General features: G+C 42.6%; 1 protein-coding gene across 1 annotated transcript in view; it reads left to right on the top strand.

Moving 5' to 3' along the window:
- The first annotated feature begins 200 nt into the window (after window positions 1–200).
- The window catches only part of LOC126190919 (probable cytochrome P450 6a13), an 80,110-nt gene continuing 63,533 nt past the window's right edge, over window positions 201–16,777 (top strand). The window contains exon 1 of the mRNA XM_049931552.1: window positions 201–260. The gene's annotated coding sequence lies outside the window, so the exon portion shown is untranslated. The remainder of the gene's footprint in view (window positions 261–16,777) is intronic.

The raw sequence follows: 16,777 nt of genomic DNA, 5'->3' as shown, positions 1-16,777 counted from the left end.
CGCAGTGCTAAGTTTACTCGGTGAAAAAATGAACTTTTGCCCATGATTCACAACGCAAAGAGTACGGGGGCGGCGCGAACTGACTCTGTCACGGTAGCGAGAAATCCCGGTAAGAGATGGCGCAGCGTCAGCCGCCGTCACACGGCCACGTCCCGCTATATAGCCGCAGCAAGCTTCTCCGCGAGCAGTTACAGCGTCGGCCGCCTTCGAAACAACTCGAGAGGCTCTGCGAAACCGGCTGTCTGCCGAACGCACTTCGCGTGAGTCACTGCTTGCGGTCAAGTTCACATTTCTTTACAAGTTAGTTGTACGGTTAATGGCTTTAGCAGTGCATCACCAGCCCTCAGTCACATCAGTGATCATTTAAGCAAATTCGCTTTTGAAGCCGTAATGAATTACGTAAGAAGTGAAAGACACAGCTGAAGTAGTTTGTTTGTGAGAGGTCGTCACTGTGCTTGTCAAGGTCAAAGTCAATGCCTTTTCATATACAGGCATTAAATTCTGGTTCAAAAAATGGTTCAAATGGCTCTGAGCACTATGGGACTTAACATCTATGGTCATCAGTCCCCTAGAACTTAGAACTACTTAAACCTAACTAACCTATTGACATCACATAACACCCAGTCATCACGAGGCAGAGAAAATCCCTGACCCCGCCGGGAATCGAACCCGGGCGTGGGAAGCGAGAACGCTACCGCACGACCACGAGCTGCGGACTAAATTCTGGTGGTAATCTACCTCTTTACTGCTTTGGGCAACAATTAGAGGTCAACTGACGCGCTGGATTTCTCTGACGTGCTACGCAGTACCAAGTATGTGTCGACTACAGTTGTAATGGACGAGCGTCTTCGTCTACAGTTACATATACAGTGTGATTCCGTGATGTTACAAACTTTCACGGGTAACGATAACGATGTTTGGTTTGTGGGGCGCTCAACTGCGTGGTCATCAGCGCCCGTACAATTATCCAATCTTTGCTCAGTCCAATTTCGCCACTTTCCTGGATGATGATGAAATGATGAGGACAACACAAACACCCAGTCATCTCGAGGCAGGTGAAAATCCCTGACCCCGCCGGGAATCGAACCCGGGACCCCGTGCTCGGGAAGCGAGAACGCTACCGCGAGACCACGAGCGGCGGACAAACTTTCACGGGTGGTGGAGAAGGATAAATATATCAATTTGAGGTAGGAAACCCGAGTCTGGAAACGACGGAGCCGAAATTTATAAGCGAAAATCATTCTGATACCTCTGACGGTGTGGTCGAGCGCTTCTAGGCGCTACAGTCTGGAACCGCGCCACCGGTACGGTCGCAGGTTCGAGTCCTGCCTCGGGCATGGATGTGTGTGATGTCCTTAGGTTAGTTAGGTTTAAGTAGTTCTAAGTCTAGGGGACTGATGACCTGAGATGTTAAGTCCCATAGTGCTCAGAGCCATTTGAACCATTTTTTTTTCAAAACATAATCGCACAAAGCGTATAAGGAGGAACGTCATTTAGCACTGAACGTAAACTTTGCACACTTTACCGCATTTCGATTCGTTAGCAGTCAGTGAGACGTCCCTTCATTCCTACCTGCCTCTCGCGTTGTTATTGACAGACTACTACTTATTAGTCACTGGAAAGTTCTCAGTTTCTGGATGGTTTGTGCCACTGAGCTGCGTATTTGACTACCATAGATTAGAATCCTTATCATACAGTACTTGCTGACCTTACTTTTCAGGCATATTACATACTTACTTTTCAATGCGGCATTCATTTTCCCAAATGGTATCTGTTTCATTTCTAATTTCCGGATTATTTTTTGCATTATCCGTTCGCACTCCCTTTTCGGTTGCTTAAAGTAAGTGAATTCACCAACTTAGTTAGCCTTCACTGAACAATCTTTCAGCATACTGGTTGTCAGTTTCGATGCTAGTAGAGATAATTTTGCGCCTAATCTCACGTTTGCACTATCGAATACGGAAGTCCATTGTGAAAGCTCGTAGCCGGTCGAAAAATAAACAAAAAAAAGTTACACAAATATTATACAGTGTTGATATCAGAAGCACAGTTCATCTACATCTCTGTAACGAAATTCGAACACGATTTCAACTCTTTAGAAAATAGTTGTGGTTCTTTGTATTCATTTTGCTCTACTTCTCTGTTTAAAAACAAATTTTTTATTCTCACTATTTTACCTGTTAGAGTTGCTTAACAAACCGACAAGTCTAAACCCTAGTTTTGTTGACTATCTGTAAATTCGGAATAAGCTGTAAGTTAGCGAAAACTTGTCTAGAAATCCTGAAACATGTTATAACTCATACTTGGTGCTCCTTAAAAAAGAAATCATTTATGTCTTCCGTGTTATCCAATTTTGATGTCACATTCTATGGACTTTAGTCTGATTACGGTCTGAAATTTAACTCAGAAGTTCACCGAACATTTTGGTATAAATTTAATAGACTAGCAATGTTTTTCCAATTCTTTACACCTTCTCTGTTCTGCTGTAAATTAAGAAAATTATGGCAGTCCGCAGGTAGAAGATGTGTGTGGAAGTGAAGGTATTCCAATAAAAAATGGTTAAAGCTTGAGGTAAAATGCTGCAATAGGAACATGCGAAATTGTTTACAGAATATGTGAGAAAGAAGACCCTTCCCAAACTGGAGAAAATCGGTAATCTACTTCATGAGAAAGAATACGGACAAGGTATGAAAAACTGCAGTCCTATCAGTCCTTTGATGATGTAAGCACTAAAAATTTCACCAAATACACTGAGAAAACATTCGATTCTGATGAAACAAAGTGGCAAGCAGACTTCGGAAGTCAGGTTAGTACGGTGGGCCACATGCAAGTATTTAATAAAATTATTGAATGGAGCAATGAGAAGACTTACCACATTCTCTGGGATTCATAGACTTTGAGAAATTTTTCGTCACAGTTTCAGCAATAGGCTATACTACTCGTAGCAGCCGTTGAGGGGAAATACTCGTATATTGATTCAGCCAGTGTTATTGCACGGAAGTGACCGTTCCAATACTCAAGCTTCAAAAAATGTTCAAATGGCTCTGAGCACTACGGGACTTAACTTCTGAGGTCATCAGTCCCCTAGAACTTAGAACTACTTAAACCTAACTAACCTAAGGACATCACACACATACATGCCCGAGACAGGATTCGAACCAGCGACCGTAGCGGTCGCGCAGTTCCAGACTGTAGCGCCTAGAACCGCTCGGCCACCCCGGCCGGGGCTGAAGCTTCCATCAGACTTGATCAGGCTCGTGAGATATTAAAAATTTAAAGAGCCAGGCGAGCAACAAGATTTCGTAATGCCTTAATAATTCTCAGTAGCCCTAGAGCGAGTCTGCACTGGGAAAATGAAGGAGTAATAGTTGTTAAAGAAGCATATTTGAAACACCATCATTATACTGACGACACTGTGCTGTTGACTAGGTTTCACCTTTACACAATACGTGTGCCTCACTTAAGTAAACAGCATTCACGTCGCGTAAACATCTTGTTTGCGTGCGGAGATGCACTTGCTGTCTTCACTTGATTGCTACCGCTGGCTTCCCAAATTCGACTCTGCTTTTAGTCTTAGGTTCTCTGAGTGTCGTCTGCTGTCTTTTTTCGTCTCTTTCTCTTATACATCCAACCAAAACTTTTAAATTCCGTGTATTTCTGTATTTTGTTTTACTTTCAAAGCACTGTACTTATGAAACTTTCTAGCACATTAACACTGTGTGCGGGACCGGGACACGACCTGAAACTTCTACCTTTTGTCTGCTCTACCAACTGAGCTATTCAGGCACGACTCCCGAGGCCCCTCACAGCTTTACTTTCGCCAGAACCTCATCTCCCACCTACCCAGGCTGTGGTGAAGCCATGTCTCCGCAGTATCTTTTGTTCCAGGACTGCTAATCCCTCAAGGCATGCAAGAGAAGTTCTGTGAAGTTTGGAAGGTAGGGGATGACGTACTGGCGGAAGTAAAGATCTGAGACCGCGTCGTGCGTGGATAGTTCAGCCGGTAGAGCACTTGCCCGCGAAAGGCAAAGGTCCCACGTTGGAATCCCAGTCCGACACACAGTTTTAATCCGATAGAAAGTTTGAAATCAGTGCACACTCCTATGACGAGGAGTGAAAATTCATTCTGTGCTATCCTTAGGCTTATTTGATTCTCACAGTTCATCTTCACCTCTGTCTGCTGGTCCTCCTTGTAAACTGTCACTCCACCCGAAACAAAATGATTATAGTTTCAGAAAAATTGCATAGTTTATTGAAGAGAATACCAAACTGGTTGGCGAGACCTGTTCGTAATGCTCAGCCTGGAATCTCAGTGCCTAGAGTACACTTGTCTTCAGTAATGAGTGGCATTTCGAACTAAACTCTGATGACCAGAGAAGACGTGTCCAGAGACGCCCTGGACAGCAGTGGAAAACCAAACTGTCAAACGTCATACGGTCCGAGAACCAGGAGCGCTAATCTGGGGTGCCATTTCTTTTCATAGCAGGAACCCTTTGGTTCTTTGGTTGTCATCCGTGATACCCTTTGAGCACAACGTTAAGTTGTCGATATTCTATGTGACGTTTTGCTATCCTTCGTGGCAAGCCATCCGGGCTCACATTTCAGCAAGACAATGCTCCCACCTCCTCCCCTCCCCCCCCCCCCCCCACGCACACACATACTGTGGGGCGGCGGGTAGAATTATTGTTATATTTAATGTTTGGTTTGTAATGTAGAAACATTTCATTTCCCTGCTGTTTAACCATATGTGGGGCGGCGGGTGGAATTAATTGTTATATAAATATTCCTTTTGTATTTATGCTGTTGTTTTGCCGTTCTCAACACTGGCTCTCTAACTACAATTTTGGCAACCAGAAAGTGATTAGCAAAACGTGAAGCCTGTAATTAGAATTCCTAGTGCCCACTTCATCTGAGAAATACACTTATAGCTACAGCTTATAGCTCTGAGGAATTAGGAGATTGTCTGGGATTCATAATCAAAAACGATCGTGAAAAAAAATGTTCTATGTATTCTGAAAGTCACAGATGAAAAAAAAAAAAGAATCCACACAACCTGACTAACAGAGCAGTTCAGAGTCTAATGCGCTGATGCAACTATAACTGTCCAAATTAAATGTTTAAATGAATGCTCGCCCTAATTTGATGATAATGTTCATCAAACGCCACACTAAATAATGGTAGAATGTCTGTCCCGCAGCGGCACGTGAAAATACGACATACGCAAACTGAAGATAGATTATTAAAGTCATCCCAGAATTAACACTTCACTCGAAAACGATTTCATGGTTACGCGTATCCGGAGTAACTTAATACGGCATCCGAGGCTGTTTATAGCAATGATACCGATGCCACGCGACTCCCGACACAGATGGTGCGCTATTCAGCGTCTGGAGAGAACTGGGGCCTTCCTTCCTCGCGCATCGTTCTTATATATAAAGCCGCGGTGCGGACGGCTAAGGGAACGCCTGATCAAATCGGCTCTCCCGACTAGCCGCTGGGCTAGTAATGCACCTCATTAAGTTATTGAATAAATCATTGCTTCCTTTGCTGATGGCAGATGAAGCTCTCAATTTAAATGCGCAATCAGCACACACGTAAGTAATCATAATAAAAATCTGACGTGGCTAAGTAAAATATTTTGGGCGAGAGAATTAATTTAATTACACTGCACACAGTAGACGAGCTCTGAACTTGCCGTTTGGAGATACGCTATTGCTATAGTTTTATAGTTATTCAATTGAAACTTCTCACATCTTTATGATTATAGCGGATCTCCATTTTACTTAAATATAAACATCCTAGCCTTATTTATTAGCCTACTTAAATTATCTTGCTTCCTTAATTTATAAGACAAAAACCAGAAAATCATGAATTTCCACTAAAATTTTAAATTGTGAGATCCAAAGTACTGTTCCTATTAAATTATTATGGAAAAGGAATCTAAATATAAATTTTTAAGTCTCTAGCTCTTTTCTGTTGCGCCAATGATTTTTACAGAAAAACGTCCAAATTTTGAAAATGGTTAAAGTTATTGAACTGACATTCAACACATATTGATTTAGTATTACTCCTGACGTGCTAGAACCGTTTCAGGTTATTCACTTGATTTTTAAAGCATTGCGCAACATTCATGACGTCACAGCTAGTTACAGCGGACTAGGCTGGCACACAATGGAAAGACTGATGAGAATTTTATAAGGCGTGCGTAGGCTGCTTCCCTACAATACGGCGAGGGCTTCTACTGTTTGTCTTCGTGCTTGTCAGAGCCTTCCTTGCCAGTAAGGGCGCCGGTTCTCTTCCCAGCTGAGAAAGTTTGGAGTTGGAGCCTTACGGGCAGAGCCCTCCAACCAGCTTGGTATTCTGACGATCAATTGGACAGAATTTGGCACATCCGTCAGGAGGACATCTGACAGCTCTGTCAATGAATGCATATCAATAACCGTTTGCATAAGGGCGAAAGGTGGACCAACGCGTTATTAACTTGCTTAATTTGTGAAACTCTTTTTCTCGAACAAATCATCCAATTTTTCTGTAACTATAATCATTTGTTTGTTGTGCATGTACATCACATCTGCTGATTTCCGTTGTGTTAGGATAATTTCTTCGTCGTGTGTCGTTTCTTCGGTCTTAGAGTGAATATTGTTTTCTTAAATTGTGAAGGAGCTGCTATACAACATTATTTATTTTGCTATGCTGTGTGGCGATGTTTGTTGACGAGATGTTATTGCAACATTATTTATTTTAGGCGTTCGCTTTTGGTGTTTGTTGTTACTTTCTTTGCCATGTAACTTATTCCATTGTACTTTTTTTTAAAAAAAAATATTGTTCAGATAGTTAATGGAAAGTGGCCTCGGGTCCGACACCGATCGTGGCAATTAAAAGACACATAAAAGTGCAACCAGTGCGTTTATCTGATTGCAAATTTATGATTACATTTGGACAGTTAAAGAAATAAACAGAAGGGTAAAATAATTTGGTCTGGTTTGGTAATCTAAATACGATTTCCATACATAACCTTCTTCTGTGACTGAAAAAGAAAGTTTACATTGAGAGTGTATTGCCAGTTTTGACTTACAGGGTGTTTCAAAAATGACCGGTATATTTGAAACGGCAATAAAAACTAAACGAGCAGCGATAGAAATACACCGTTTGTTGCAATATGCTTGGGACAACAGTACATTTCAGGCGGACAAACTTTCGAAATGACAGTAGTTACAATTTTCAACAACAGATGGCGCTGCAAGTGATGTGAAAGATATAGAAGACAACGCAGTCTGTGGGTGCGCCATTCTGTACGTCGTCTTTCTGCTGTAAGCGTGTGCTGTTCACAACGTGCAAGTGTGCTGTGGACAACATGGTTTATTCCTTAGAACAGAGGATTTTTCTGGTGTTGGAATTCCACCGCCTAGAACACAGTGTTGTTGCAACAAGACGAAGTTTTCAACGGAGGTTTAATGTAACCAAAGGACCGAAAAGCGATACAATAAAGGATCTGTTTGAAAAATTTCAACGGACTGGGAACGTGACGGATGAACATGCTGGAAAGGTAGGGCGACCGCGTACGGCAACCACAGAGGGCAATGCGCAGCTAGTGCAGCAGGTGATCCAACAGTGGCCTCGGGTTTCCGTTCGCCGTGTTGCAGCTGCGGTCCAAATGACGCCAACGTCCACGTATCGTCTCATGCGCCAGAGTTTACACCTCTATCCGTACAAAATTCAAATGCGGCAACCCCTCAGCGCCGCTACCATTCCTGCACGAGAGACATTCGCTAACGATATAGTGCACAGGATTGATGACGGCGATATGCATGTGGGCAGCATTTGGTTTACTGACGAAGCTTATTTTTACCTGGACGGCTTCGTCAATAAACAGAACTGGCGCATATGGGGAACCGAAAAGCCCCATGTTGCAGTCCCATCGTCCCTGCATCCTCAAAAAGTACTGGTCTGGGCCGCCATTTCTTCCAAAGGAATCATTGGCCCATTTTTCAGATCCGAAACGATTACTGCATCACGCTGCCTGAACATTCTTCGTGAATTTGTGGCGGTACAAACTGCCTTAGACGACACTGCGAACACCTCGTGGTTTATGCGAGATGGTGCCCGGCCACATCGCACGGCCGACGTCTTTAATTTCCTGAATGAATATTTCGATGATCGTGTGATTGCTTTGGGCTATCCGAAACATACAGGAGGCGGCGTGGATTGGCCACCCTATTCGCCAGACATGAATCCCTGTGACTTCTTTCTGTGGGGACACTTGAAAGACCAGGTGTACCGCCAGAATCCAGAAACAATTGAACAGCTGAAGCAGTACATCTCATCCGCATGTGAAGCCATTCCGCCAGACACGTTGTCATAGGTTTCGGATAATTTCATTCAGAGACTACGCCATATTATTGCTACGCATGGTGGATATGTGGAAAATATCGTACTATAGAGTTTCCCAGACCGCAGCGCCATCTGTTGTTGACAATTGTAACTACTGTAATTTCGAAAGTTTGTCTGCCTGAAAATGTACTGTTGTCCCAAGCATATTGCAACAAACGGTGTATTTCTATCGCTGCTCGTTTAGTTTGTATTGCCGTTTCAAATATACCGGTCATTTTTGAAACACCCTGTACATCAATGAGACATTGAGTTTCAATGCAAACACAATTAAAAACAGGGGATTGCTCAGTGAGATGCCTTATGGGAATTTCTAGGAGAGATGGAAAAAGAAGCTAATAGAGCAGGGAATAGACGTAAACAGGACATATAGCTCGACGAATGTATATCTGATAGTTGAACGAACTTCTTTCCTGTAGTGTAAAAGATAATGAAAGACCATTAAGAAGACCTGCTAGAAGATGATGGGAAAATTCACATTGATAATTGGATCCAGACTGGCAGGCGGCAGGTCATGTCAATGTCTGGCCATCTAGATTCAGGTTTTCCGTGGCTTCCCCCAATCGCTTCCCCGGCCGACTTCCTGCTCCATCCCTTCCCACTTTCCGAACTTGTGATCCATCTGCAATGACCTCTTCGTCGGCCGGACATTAAACTCTGATCTACTTTGAATCTTTCGTTATCTTTAGTCGCTGTCTCCAATAACAGTTCAGTTCCTCCGAACTTGTCCGTAACTTCAACTATGAAACCACACGTGTTACATTAAACACAACCAACTAATAACATAATAAACGGCTCTAAGACCGAAGTTCGAATAATATTAAGGGTTTTACGATTAATACGATTTTGAAAAAGGAGAACGTTCTATTTGAAAGAGGGGGGGGGGGGAGGGGGAGCTATGCTGATATCAGTTTACGAAGCGATTTAGGAAATTTCCTGTTTGTAAATCAACAATGTTTATTTTAGTAATTAACAGTTTACATACAATTCTTTGTTTAAAGCTTTACGGTGTAGTTATGTTTTCTGAACACTGTACAAAATACTTAAGTTGCATAACCTTTATTCTGTGTTCATTTACACAGGTCGAATCTTGAGACAGAGTACGCGCGACATCTTGTCCCCAAATAACTGGTTATCTAGTCCAGCAAACTGTTCCAAGCCATTTCTCTACGTTCGTCAGATACACTGACGGACAAAAATCGCGACTCCAAAAATAATTAACATAGAGTAATGAAATTTCGGGAATGTTTTCTCTAGGTAACATGTTTAAGTGATTAATACTGCAAGACCATTGGTTAATGTAAGTGCGAGATAAGCCACTGCAAGTGTGAAATGTTGGTATGTTAATAACCGGCGTAACCGCCAGAATGTTGAATGCAGGCAATGTGTTGTAGAAGTGTCGGATGTCAGTTTGTGGGATGGAGTCCATGCCTGTTGCACCTGGTCGGTCAATACAGAGACGGTTAATGCTGGTTGTGGATGACGCTGAAGTTTTCGTCCTATGATGTCCCATATGTGCTCGATCTGAGACAGATCTGTGATCGAACAGGCCAAGGCAACTTGTAGGCACTCTGTAGAGCATGTTGCGTTACTACAGCAGTATGTGGACGAGCGTTATCCTATTGGAAATACACCCTCAAATGCTGTTCATGAATGGCAGCATATCAGGTTGGATCACCTGATTGGCGTACAAATTTGCAGTCAGGACGCGTGGAACAACCAGGAGAGTGCGCCTGATGTCATACGAAATCGCACCCCAGACGATACCTGCAGGTGTCGGTCCAGTATGTCTAGCACCCAGACAGCTTGCTTGCACGCCCTCAACTGGCCTCCTAACCAACACAGCCCATCGTTGGCACCGAGGCAGAACCGACTTTCATCAGAAAACAGTACAGACCTCCACTCAGCACTCCAAAGAGCCCTTGCTTGATACCATTGAAGTCGTAAAGGACGGTGATTTGGGGTCCGTGAAATGCACGCTACAGCGCGTCTGGCTCGGAGCTGTCCTTGAAGTGATAGATTTGTAACAGTTCGTTATGTCACTGTGCAGCCAACTGCTGCTCAAATTGCTGCTGCAGATGCAGTACGATACGCTAGAGTCACACGTCGAGCACGACCATCTTCTCTCTCGGTAATGCCAAGTCCGGCCATCCTGATTTAGGTTTTCCGTGATTTCCCTGAATCGCTCCAGGCAAATGCCGGGGTGGTTCCTTTGAAAGGGCACGGCCGACTTCCTTCCGCGTCCTTCCCTAATCCGATGAGACCGATGACCTCGCTGTTTGGTCTCTTCCCCCAAACAATACAATCCAAATCCAAATGCCAAGTGGCCGCTCGGAATCCGGTCTTGTTGCGGTCGTATAGTCCCATGAACACAGCATGTTGTTCTCAATGGAGAGACGTCTACAGACGTTAAAGTAACATCTGGCGTGCCGCAGGGGAGTGTTATGGGACCATTGCTTTTCACAATATATATAAATGACCTAGTAGATAGTGTCGGAAGTTCCATGATGGTTTTCGCGGATGATGCTGTAGTATACAGAGAAGTTGCAGCATTAGAAAATTGCAGCGAAATGCAGGAAGATCTGCAGCGGATGGGCACTTGATGCAGGGAGTGGCAACTGACCCTTAACATAGACAAATGTAATGTATTGCGAATAGATAGAAAGAAGGATCCTTTATTGTATGATTATATGATAGCGGAACAAACATTGGTAGCAGTTAATTCTGTAAAATATCTGGGAGTATGCGTGCGGAACAATTTGAAGTGGAATGATCATATAAAATTAATTCTTGGTAAGGCGGGTGCCAGGTTGAGATTCATTGGGAGAGTCCTTAGAAAATGTAGTCCATCAACAAAGGAGGTGGCTTACAAAAGACTAGTTCGACCTATACTTGAGTATTGCTCATCAGTGTGGGATCCGTACTAGGTCGGGTTGACGGAGGAGATAGAGAAGATCCAAAGAAGAGCGACGCGTTTCGTCATAGGGTTATTTGGTAAGCGTGATAGTGTTACGGAGATGTTTAGCAAACTCAAGTGGCAGACTCTGCAAGAGAGGCGCTCTGCATCGCGGTGTAGCTTGCTGTGCAGGTTTCGAGAGGGTGCGTTTCTGGATGAGGTATCGAATATATTGCTTCCCCCTACTTATACCTTCCGAGGAGATCACGAGTGTAAAATTAGAGAGATTCGAGCGCGTACGGAGGCTTTCCGGCAGTCGTTCTTCCCGCGAACCATACTCGGCTGGAACAGGAAAGGGAGGTGATGACAGTGGCACGTAAAGTGCCCTCCGCCACACACCGTTGGGTGGCTTGCAGAGTATAAATATAGAATGTAGATGTAGATGTAGACCACCGCTGCCAGTAATTATGTCCAATGGCTACATTCCTACCAAGTCTTTCTGCAGTATCTCAGAAGGAACATCCAGTATCTCGTAGCCCCATTACGGGAGCTTACTCAAACTCGGTGAGGTGTTGATGAGGGTGTCTGTATTGCCTTAAAGGCATTCTTGACTAACATCAACTCACAAAGTCCAATCTCAAAGGTAACTAACGCTCACGACCATTACATCCTAAATTGAAAGCAAACCTGATCTGCATCCTCATAATGGCGCTACTAGCGCCACTCTTATGTGACTGGTCCGAAATTTTAATAGATATCATATTTCAGACGAAGAACATACCTACCAACTTTCGTTTATGTCACACAGCGCCTTCTTTGTTTTGCAGTTTTTTCCGTCAGTGTATGTTAGATCCGTTAAGACAGAACAAGCGGAGCTTTTGTTAGCAGAGATGTCGGCAACTGCTGCGTCACTAGTTACGTAATACAAATTTCTGAGTCCCCATTGTCTGCAAGGCTCTGTTTTTCAGGCAATTTTAAACGGAGTTAACTTCCTGGGTACATTTCCTTCCTGCAGTATTAATATCCACAACTATTCTGTTTAAAGGCATCAGCGTCACTGTCATGCATTTTGTGTATTTTTTCTTGTGTACATGACACAGCTAAACATTAAGGATGCGTCAAGAGGAGAGTGGTAGCGTAAGGTGACACTGAAGGCGAAAATTGATGCTCTGTACTGTGTATAGCTTAAGCAAGTGCTTAACAGCTGCTGAGCAATGGTCAGTTAGTGTAATGTTTAGAAAGCTGCAGTGAAGTGGAATGTAAAAGGCCGTGTATTGGCCACTCGCTGCAAGCGCTCGAGCAGGGCCAAGGTCGTTCAGTGCTCTCAGCAGCACAAAGAAGGCTGCAGCTACAATGCGAGTTACGTTTGTATTGCACTTGCGTATGCACTTTCCAAGTCGTCTATTTGAGAGACAGAACTAATTGTGTTAAAGTGTTTCAGAATAAGGTCGGGTTCTTAGCCTAGAACTGCCGGTTTGGGTCCGTCCAAGGTGTACAATTTTCCTGATAGCTCCCCATCAAGAATAATTTTCCTGATACTTCCACATATCTGGAAGGCATTCTCCCGTTTGCCAGCGAAACACATGTCGACATAAATAGGTGAGAAAGTTTTAGTATCCTGCAGTAATCATACGAGAAAATGGCTTATGAAAATTATAAACAGAAGAAATAGTAGCATGGAAGGAGCATATAATTTAACAAAAAACACGAATGATAAGAAATGACTATAAATAAAGGAAGTTCTCAGACACTATCTTACACTAAAATACTTATATGCCAGTGAATTATTAACAGTCAAATGTAAACTAGAAGAAGAATTTAAAGAAAAACAGAGGATCCAATGCAGACAAATATTCATAGAAAAACTGATGAGGAACTTACCTAAGTATATTGTGTATTTCGGAGGGCATGAAACATCAAATATTTATTTTTGAGCAAGTTTTTTAATAAATGAGAACATGTTCTGCGTTTTTATGGAAAAGCGCTCGACAAGAGCTTGATTCATAGAAATAAATAGTCAGACAGGAAACAAATAATGTTCAAGAATCGAATGTAGCACAGGGAAACTCTTTTAGGAAGAAATTTTGAATTCAGAAGACCAAGCACGAACAAATAACAGAGAATCAAGAGCAATAGTACAGATGTAAGAAAAAACTGAAAAATGAGGACACACTGAGAATAGAACCAGAAAAAAATTAAGGAGGCACCGAAAGTGGAACACTACCTTATTTGACCAAGTGTAAGTAAAATGAAAGAAAAACAATGGGTCTAGAAAAAATGTGTTCAATGTATGATGACAAGTGTGACGTTATGGAATGGGTATACGTATAATCGTCTGCTACTAGATTTCTGAATACAAAAGGACATCATCTCTAGAGACAGTAACAAAGAGATTCAACAAAAATAATCAGCCGGCCGGTGTGGCCGAGCGGTTCTAGGCGTTTCAGTCTGGAACTGCGCGACCGCTACGGTCGCAGATTCGAATCCTGCCTCTGGCATGGATGTGTCCAATGTCCTTAGGTTAGTTAGATTTAAGTAGTTCTAAGTTCTAGGGGACTGATGACCTCAGATGTTAAGTCCCATAGTGCTCAGAGCCATTTGAACCAAAATTAATCAACTCTCCTGTTTCTATCACTGGTCCCTCCAAATCTTCCTTTCCAAAAGCATAAGTTGTATGTAATTTTCTGTTTATAATAAACTGCTAAATTGAATTTAACTGATAGCTGATTGTGCTGGTAGTAGATTTGGAATAAGAAGCCATTTTTACACCAACTAGTGCATTTTTCTGTTCGTCACCTACATTGTGTTACAGTAAAATACATTGAAGCGCCAAAGAAACTGGTATAGGCGTGAGTTTCCAAATATAGAGATATGTAAACAGGCAGAATGCGGCGCTGCGGTCGGCAACGCCTATATGAGACAAGTCTCTGGCACAGTTGTTAGATCGGTTACAGCTGCTACAATGGCAGGTTATTAAGATTTAAGTGAGTTTGTAGGTGGTGTTATAGTCGGCACACGAGCGATGGGACACACTATCTCCGAGGTAGCGATGAAGCGGGAATTTTCCCGTACGACCATTTCACGAATGTACCGTTAATATCAGGAATCGTGGAACTTGACAGAAGTGCAGATTTCAATGCTGAGCCATCAACAAGTGTCAACGTGCGAACCATTCAACGAAACATCATGAATGTGGGTTTTTGGAGCCGAAGGCCTACTCGTGTACTCTTGATGACTGCACGACACAAAGCTTCACGCCTCGCCTGGGCCCGTAACACCGAGATTGGACTGTTGATGACTGGAAACAAGTTTCCTGGTCTGACGAATCTCGTTTCAAATTATGTCGAGCGGATGGACGTGTATGGAGACAACCTCATGAATGCATGGACCCTGCATGTCAGCAGGGGACTGTTCAAGTTGGCAGAGGCTCTGTAATGGTGTGGGGCGCTTGCGGTTGGAGTGATATGGGACCCCTGATACGTCTAGTTACGACTCTGACAAGTGATTCGTACGTAAGCATCCTGTCTCATCACCTGCATCCATTCATGACCACTGTGCATTCCGATGGAATTGCTGGGCCATTCCAGCAGGACAATACGACATCCCTCACGTCCAGAATTGCTACAGAGTGGCTCCAGGAACACTGTTCTGAGTTTAAACATTTGTGCTGGCTACCAGACTCCCTAGTCATGAACGTTAATGAGCAAATCTGGGATGCCTTGTAACGTGCTGTTCGAAGAGATCTCCACCCTCTCGTACTCTTACGGATTTATGGATAGCCCTACAGGATTCACGGTGTCAATTCTCTCCAGCACTACTTCAGACATAAAGTCGAGTCCATGCCATGTCATGTTGCGTCATTTCTGCGCTCTGCGGAGGCCCCATGCGCTATTAGGCAGGCGTACCAGTTTCTATTGGTCTTCAGTGTATATGCGCCACAACGAGATTCATGTCTATCTTTTTGTGATAAACTGTTCTATATGGGAGATAATACGGGGTTTGCTCATAAACTACGGAAGAAGAGTGTTTGTAAATTTAGACCTATTTCCAAAAATTGTATGTAAAATATATATCGTTTCTTTAATATCACTTTTTTATCTCTTTATTAAAATGCTGACAGAAATTCTCTGCTGTCGTGACCATATATCATTCTCGGCTGATGACATGGGCTCCTTTAACGCGTGGTGCAATTTTTAGACACAGTTAAACACCCACTTCGCTGAAGTCAGCAAGTCAGTCATAGCTCACGAGGACAGTACTTGGTATTTAATTCTTTGGAATAATGAGTGTTTATTAAAAGTTTGTTAACTACTTAATTATTTTATTTTCATACTTAAGGCGAAGTGTTTTTTGTATATACCTCATGTTTAAGTTTTTTTATGGATATAAATAGTTGTAAGATTATGCGTTTCGATATTAGAAAACCACTTCGGGGACAACTGGTACTTTTGATGAAATATTATTTAGCAAGAAAACTTGTTTACTAAACTTTCAACTGCAGGTTATTATTTCTAATTTTTCGCCAGAAAACTGTTTTTCTCAAGTGTTATGGTGACCCATATGTGTAAAGTAATATCTCTTTTTCGTAAAGGGAGGCAATCGTTCTCGAATTTCTGTGTGGATTATTTAAATCTTCAGTAACTCAGTAAATACAAGACAAAGCTTGCCACCTTGGTCACTTTTTAAAGAGGAACGATTATTTAAACTAAATTTTTTCATATTATGCTGGTTAGCGTGTCGACTGCGACTGACTTACGACTGTGTGTTGCTTATAAAATTTGTTACTATACTAACATGACACTGTGTTAAACGGGTTCATAGCCCAGAAATAAACTGTCCGACTATAATGGAGCAAGTGCTATTCGAAACATGATTGTCAATGTTGCAATGCATTCTGAGGACCAAGTGCGTATCACAAAAATTCAAAAAGATACGACGCTGCGAATGGGAACAAAATTTGGAAATTTTCCTATTTTTTAAATGTTGCGATGTACAATGTGACTACAAATGATTCATCGGGTTTTGGATGAATGTGTTTCACAAGGTATCACATGAAAATGGTGAATGATATATTTAATGAAAAGCACATTCCCAAGTTTCTTGCACATTATTGCAGTGTTCTATGTGCTCTCCTCGTGCTAGATGACAAACATCCATGTAATAGTTAAGTTCGACCGATACACATTTGAGCATGTATTCACCCAGTCCACCGGTTTGCAAGTTTCTCATTCAAATGGCGACGCACTACTCTATTACAGCGAGGCTTAGTTTTGTCTTGTTGGAATATGAAGCTTAGGATGTCAGCTATTAGTTTAGGAAACAACCACTCCTGCAACATGTGTAGGTACAATGTATGGATTTCAATTTTCCCAGGAAAAAAAGGTCCGAACGCTTTGCTCCTTGAAATCGAAGAGATTTGCAGCGCCTCATATGCGAGTGTTGTGGTGATTCTTTTCACCGTTTATGTGGAACGTTGTCTCATGAGTGAACACG

Source organism: Schistocerca cancellata, chromosome 6 (assembly GCF_023864275.1).
Source record: "Schistocerca cancellata isolate TAMUIC-IGC-003103 chromosome 6, iqSchCanc2.1, whole genome shotgun sequence".
NCBI lineage: Eukaryota > Metazoa > Arthropoda > Insecta > Orthoptera > Acrididae > Schistocerca > Schistocerca cancellata.
Note: the sequence above shows the minus strand (reverse complement) of the source record. Positions and strands in the feature narration are given on the sequence as shown.